This window comes from Belonocnema kinseyi, chromosome 10, assembly GCF_010883055.1.
Source record: "Belonocnema kinseyi isolate 2016_QV_RU_SX_M_011 chromosome 10, B_treatae_v1, whole genome shotgun sequence".
Classification (NCBI taxonomy): Eukaryota; Metazoa; Arthropoda; class Insecta; order Hymenoptera; family Cynipidae; genus Belonocnema; species Belonocnema kinseyi.
Window position 1 is genome coordinate 59,654,790 of NC_046666.1, and position 6,047 is coordinate 59,660,836.

Consider the following 6,047-nt stretch of genomic DNA (forward strand, 5'->3'; position numbering starts at 1 on the left):
CAGCGTGCCCAGAGGTAGACCGCGGAAAGAATGGTTAGAATGTATGAATGAGACCCTAGTTAGAAGAGACATAAGAAGTCACAGAAACACGAGAGCCTGCATAAAAAAGTTAATAAAAAGAGTGTCAGTGGAGTAAATGACGCCTGAAACAAAAGACCTTGGCCACTAATGGACCCAAATGGGGAACCTTACATAACGACTTCGTGAGGTTCTTCGCTTGGGGTGAGTGCTAGAGAGATTGATCAGCAACCTGGGTCGGATCAGTGTTGCGGAAAGAACGTGTTATTTACTTAAATAGCACGAGAATTCTAGATCAATCTGAAAAATCTCTATCCCTTCCAAACACTACTCCTTTCCCCTACCGAGTGAGTCATGCCTACCCCGAAACGGAAATGGCTTAATGGTGTAATAATAATAATAATAATAATAATAATCGGTGGCTCAGTTGGTTAGACACTTGGACTTCACCTCAGAGGTCCGGGGTTCGATCCCTGAGCCGGTACCTGAGCTGTAGGTCCCCCCATCGTGTACTTGACTGTAACGCAGTCCGTCAATGATGGGGTAAAAACCAGGCTTTGTCCAATATGTCTGGGCAGACTGCTCTCATCAGATCACTTGATTGCATGATAGAAATGCGTCCGTGACTGATGATATATACCGGGAGAGCCCCGTGCAAAATGATCAAATAAAAAAAATCCAACTCTAACCAAAAATGCCTTCGACATATTGGGCAGGATAAGCCTGTGACAACATTTCGCCACAGAAATGTTTATAATAATAATAATTTTTTAGGGTTTGAAAACATGTGATGGGAAAGTATGAGGGCGAATTAGGAATTATCCAACGAAGAATTTTATGTATTAGACATATGGGGTCGACTCCTCTAAAACACCCTCACGAGTACCTGAAAAATACCCTTAAAACAAAAACTATGAATTCTTTATGAAATCGACCTTCTGAGCACTGTATTCTCGTATTTTTTTTACTTTAAATTATCACTATTGGTCTGGTGGCATATTTATTATCATTGATTAATTATTTATCAATTATTTAAACAAATTAAATTTGTTAAAGTTTTTCTAAAATTTGTCCCCCCCCCCTCTTAAAATTATTACTATTAGTGTAGTGGAATATTTAATATTGTTGGTTTATTAATTTGTAATTGTTTAAACAAATGTTATGGAAATTCGGTTTTCCCTAAAAATGATCACTATTGGTCTAGTGGAATATTTATTAACATGAGTGTATTCAATTTAAATTATTTAAAGAAATGAAAATTGTTTGAATAATTTCGTTTGGAATTTTAAAAAAATAAAAATTATGCCTGTGGGTTTAGTGGAATATTTATCAGTAATACTTAATTACTGATCAATAATTAATTTAATAATAATTAATTTATCAGTTATATTAAAGTAATAATTTTTATTAAAATTTTTTTTTAATTAAGCAAAACATTGTTCAAAAGGTCGATTTCATGAAGGTCATGAAGGTCGATTTCATGAAGAATTGACATTTTTTGTTTTAAAGGTAGTTTTCAGGTACTCGTGGGGATGTGTTAGGGGTGTCGAATGTCTGATAGATGAAATTCTTGGTTGGATAATTCTCTACAGGCCCCCATACTTTCCCCTCACATTTTTTCAAACTCTAAAAAATTATTCTAAAAAGACAAAAAAGTGATTTCCCCCTATGCATTTTACATGGGAAACTTTAAGTCAAAACCGGCACCTGTTAAAATAAAAAAATAGAAAAATAAAAAATTATAGAATTTCTTTTTGCGGATTTGGAATAAAATGGAGGGGCCTTTCGTGAAATATCAAACCATTTTTAAGTGCAATAACTTTTAGAAGATTCATAAATCGAGTCTTATTGAACATTCAGAACTTTCATACTCTTAACTATTAAGCTTTAACAAACACGTTTTAGACTAGAAATCTCCATTAATGAAGAATTAAGATCCTAATCCTTGCAGAGCAAAAAAATAACAAATATGTTTAATCTTAAAACTGTGGAGATCGCAGCAGATTCCGTGCAGCGCAAAATACTAAAGAGGCCAGAAAGCGTCGACGCTAAGAAAAAATCACCTCCGCTAAGGTTGATAATCAAGACGGAGGTTTGTATATTGCTGGAGTTGACGACTAAATGCAAGTTGTGAAATATAATTTTTATATCACATGGAAATCCAAGTGAACTTACTGTGTCGTAAAAAAAAATTGCGAAAAATTCGTTCACTTTTTCATATAAAATAATTGACTAAATTAAAATATATTTTTTAAAACATAAGGTGTTTATTTTTCAAATAACTTATAAAAATATGGTGATGATCGAATAGACTGTTCATTAGATATGGTGTGCATCAACTACGAAAACTTTGTTGTTTAAATACATGTATTTAGCGTGTTTGCAATCGCGTTTTGTATAAGACAACGTTTTCGAAGTTTACACATGCAATATCTAAAGAACGGTTGATCCGACAATAACCAAATATCCGATTGCTACTAAATTTTAATGAGTTATTCATAACATTAAATTTTGGTCCTTGATCGAAGGATTTTTGAGTTGGCAATTATTTCTTTTTTTATATTTATATTTTTTTTTCGACAAAAAAATCATTTGTGTTTAAACGTGCGCCGTAGTTTCGAAAATTGAAATATTGCTAAATTAATTGATTAAAGGCAAGAGTAAGTGATCCTATAATTGTTGAAACCCGAATTTTTTGTTTTAGACAATCCTGTCATGGGGAGTATTGATCCCCGTAAAACTCCTTTTTTTGCAGACTTCTGGAAGATTCACTATAACTAGCTTATTTACAGATATTCTATAACAAAAAATGACTGTGACTTCTCGAAATATGTAGTATTCGAATCATACAACATTTATTTAAATGTAACTGAACCCGACTTTGAGAAAAAAATAGTGAAAATTTTTGTTTGCTTTGGGTTCTAGAAATTTGACTAACTCCTTAAATTTGGTAGCTATATTCCTTTTTCAAACTTTGAACTTAGTATGAGTAGATATAGCTTTATGCACATAATTATATGCTTACTATTAAATTTAATAATAAGGAGTTTACACATTTTTGTAATGTATCATATGTTCATGCTGTATTAAGCGTTGCTGTACCGGGCTCGCGGCTCAAAAATATTGAATACATCTAATTTGTTATGAAGCTTTTAAAATTTGATTTCTTTATGGACCAGTAACATAAGCAGCAAAATAATGTTATGGAGGAACTTTAGTAATATTTGGTTCTTCTATTCCTGCTTCTAACAAAAGAACCTGAAAATAAATGTTTGCTTTTACTATATAAAAATAGGGAAAAACATTACAAGTATTAAGCAGTTATTTTCTTAAAAAGGCACGTCTAATAACCAGGAAATTTGGGAAATAATCAAATATTAAAATTAATAAAAGGGCGAACAGTAATTAACCGGAAATACAATGATGACTTTGTAAAACTATTTCAAATAGTTTAAGCAGAATAGAAAAATATTCTTTGAATATCTGTAACAATTAAATTTTTTTTATTAAAAACAATAATTTTACTAGAATACTGGAAAATACTTTTTTTAAGTTTTAAATTGTAAAAAATGATCCAAAAAATTTGAAAGCAAGTTTTTAAATTCAAAAATACCATTATTTCCAAAAATTTAGAAATTGATGCAAAAATTTAATTAGACAACATTGAATCATTCATAAAGATATTCAGAAGACTTCGAAGTTTTAACAATATAAGAAAATACTTTAGAATTTGAAAATACAAAAAAATGAAGAATGTGCCTTTGCGCAGTGTTAAAAACCAGCGTCTTACTTTAATAAGCAATGCAAAAATTGTAGATTGATATAAAAACGAATCCCCCCTCCTCTTCTACCTCCTTCGACACTTTCCTGTCTCACTTTTTTAATATGTATTTTTGTATTCTCAATAGTATAACGAGGCCAAAACTGACCTAGTTACCCTTACCTCGGCAGAGATTTGTCTTAATGATATAACCGGAAAGCACTTTAGATGAAAGATCCTTGAAGAAAGATGGTATTTATTGGATAAAAGTATTTTTCAAACCAAAAATTTTAATACACCATTTCTTCCAAGAATTTTCTTTAAGATTGTAGGCTTCTATTTTTTTCTAAATAATACCAACATCATTTGATTACAACCTGAGATAAGCTGTTATTAAAAAAAAGGTTTTAACAACTTTTGCTGTGATAAAAGTGTTTCTTTCAAATATATAGACTTCTGTGGATTACACATTTATCGTTTTGGAACATATTTTAGTAATATTCTTTATTAACCTTTCAAGCAAAAAGAAGCCATTTATATTTCAAATCCAGAAATTAACAAAATACTAATAAAAATCATTTTATAAAAAGCGCTCCTACAATTTTTGTAATTACATGTCGAGAATATTGGAACATCGTCCAACGAGAAAATTCTGAAAAAAAGTCCAGTAATATAACGTTTTAATAACTTTTTGCACTAAGGAAAGAACTTTTTTGACTTTATATTTAATTCTTAACAATCCCCAAGTGAAAAAAAGTTTTTCATTTCATATATGGTTTTGATAATCAAAACTTTTTATTTTCGCAATAGCGTTCTTACGATTTTTAAAAATTATTTTACGGAAAATTTGCGCATACTATGTAAAAATAATATTCAGAAAAAACTTCTTGTTAGATATTTTTTGGGTTAAAGTTGGTTTAGATTCACTTTGCTTGGAAAATGTGAATTTTGATATTTTAAAGACCACATAAAAAATTAATTTTTAAAGAAAATTCCTAAAAATTTTGAAATTGTCGAAGACAGTTTGTGAAAATTCAAGACTATACTGTTATTCTAGAAGATTTTTTAGAATGTTTCAGAAACAAACTGAAATAAAATAGTTTAAATATTTTGCAGGGTGCCTGAGAATAAAATTCAATGCAAAATAAAAAAAAAATAATTTACAATTAATCCTGATAAATAACCTTCGTACTTCCCTTTGCAATATTTGAATAAGCAATCCTAGGCCAAGGTAATACAAAAAAGGTAATGTAGAAAATTAATGTAATGTAAAAATGTATTGTAGAAATTTAATGTAGAAAAGGTAGAAAATGTAATGTAGGAAAGGTAATGTAGAAAAGGTCACATTTTGAACAAAATCGAGTGCGAAGTACGAGATACGCGATGAGAATGTGTTCGTTAAAAATGAAGGGGCTTTGACAAAAGAGTATTCACAATCATGAATTACTGTTCGCGATGCTTTAACCTTTAATTTTAAAGGTTCTGTGCACAAATGGGGGGAAATGCAAAGAGCGTAAGTGTAGCACGTGGTACATACATTTTCGAATGCGAAACGTGAGAACCAACCTGAGGATTTAATTACTTTGTTGACATTTTTTCCGAATAAACTGTTTTTAATTTTAAATTAAAAAATTTAGGGATTGATTCACAAACTATTACATTTTTCATCAAGAGTTTATCTTTTTGGTTAAAAATTTAACTACTTGGTTAAAAGTTAAACTATTATATTTAAACCAAAGTTGAACTATTATATTTTGGTACTCAAATATTTGGTACTCAAAAAATTCGGAGCTTTTTTCATCTTAAAGCTCAGAACTGCATTGTGTAATCTTCGACTTTAGGAGAATATGGCGCAGTAGCGCTTAGAGAGTCTTGACGTAAACAACTTCAGATACGGCACTGACTATTCGAGCGGATTGGTAGCCAAAGAGGACACAAGGGGGGGGGGGGGTTCAAGCAATGAAGCGTAAAGCCGGAAATTCATAGGGAGCCACATAATCGGGATCAGAGTGTACATAGATATTGGTTGTAATATTGTTCTCATTCAAAACTATTTAAACGAATTAATATTATGTATGAAATCCACTTTGTTAAAAAATAACTTCCACTTACGTTCCAGTTTTTAATTTCTGACAATCGACTAGCGAGGATACATCCAGTAGTCCCAGCTCCTACAACAGTAAAATCAAACTGTTTTAGTCTAGTTTTTTCAGGCAGAGGTGAAATGGGTTTTGTAGAAATATATGTCTCATAGAGAAGTTGCAAAAAC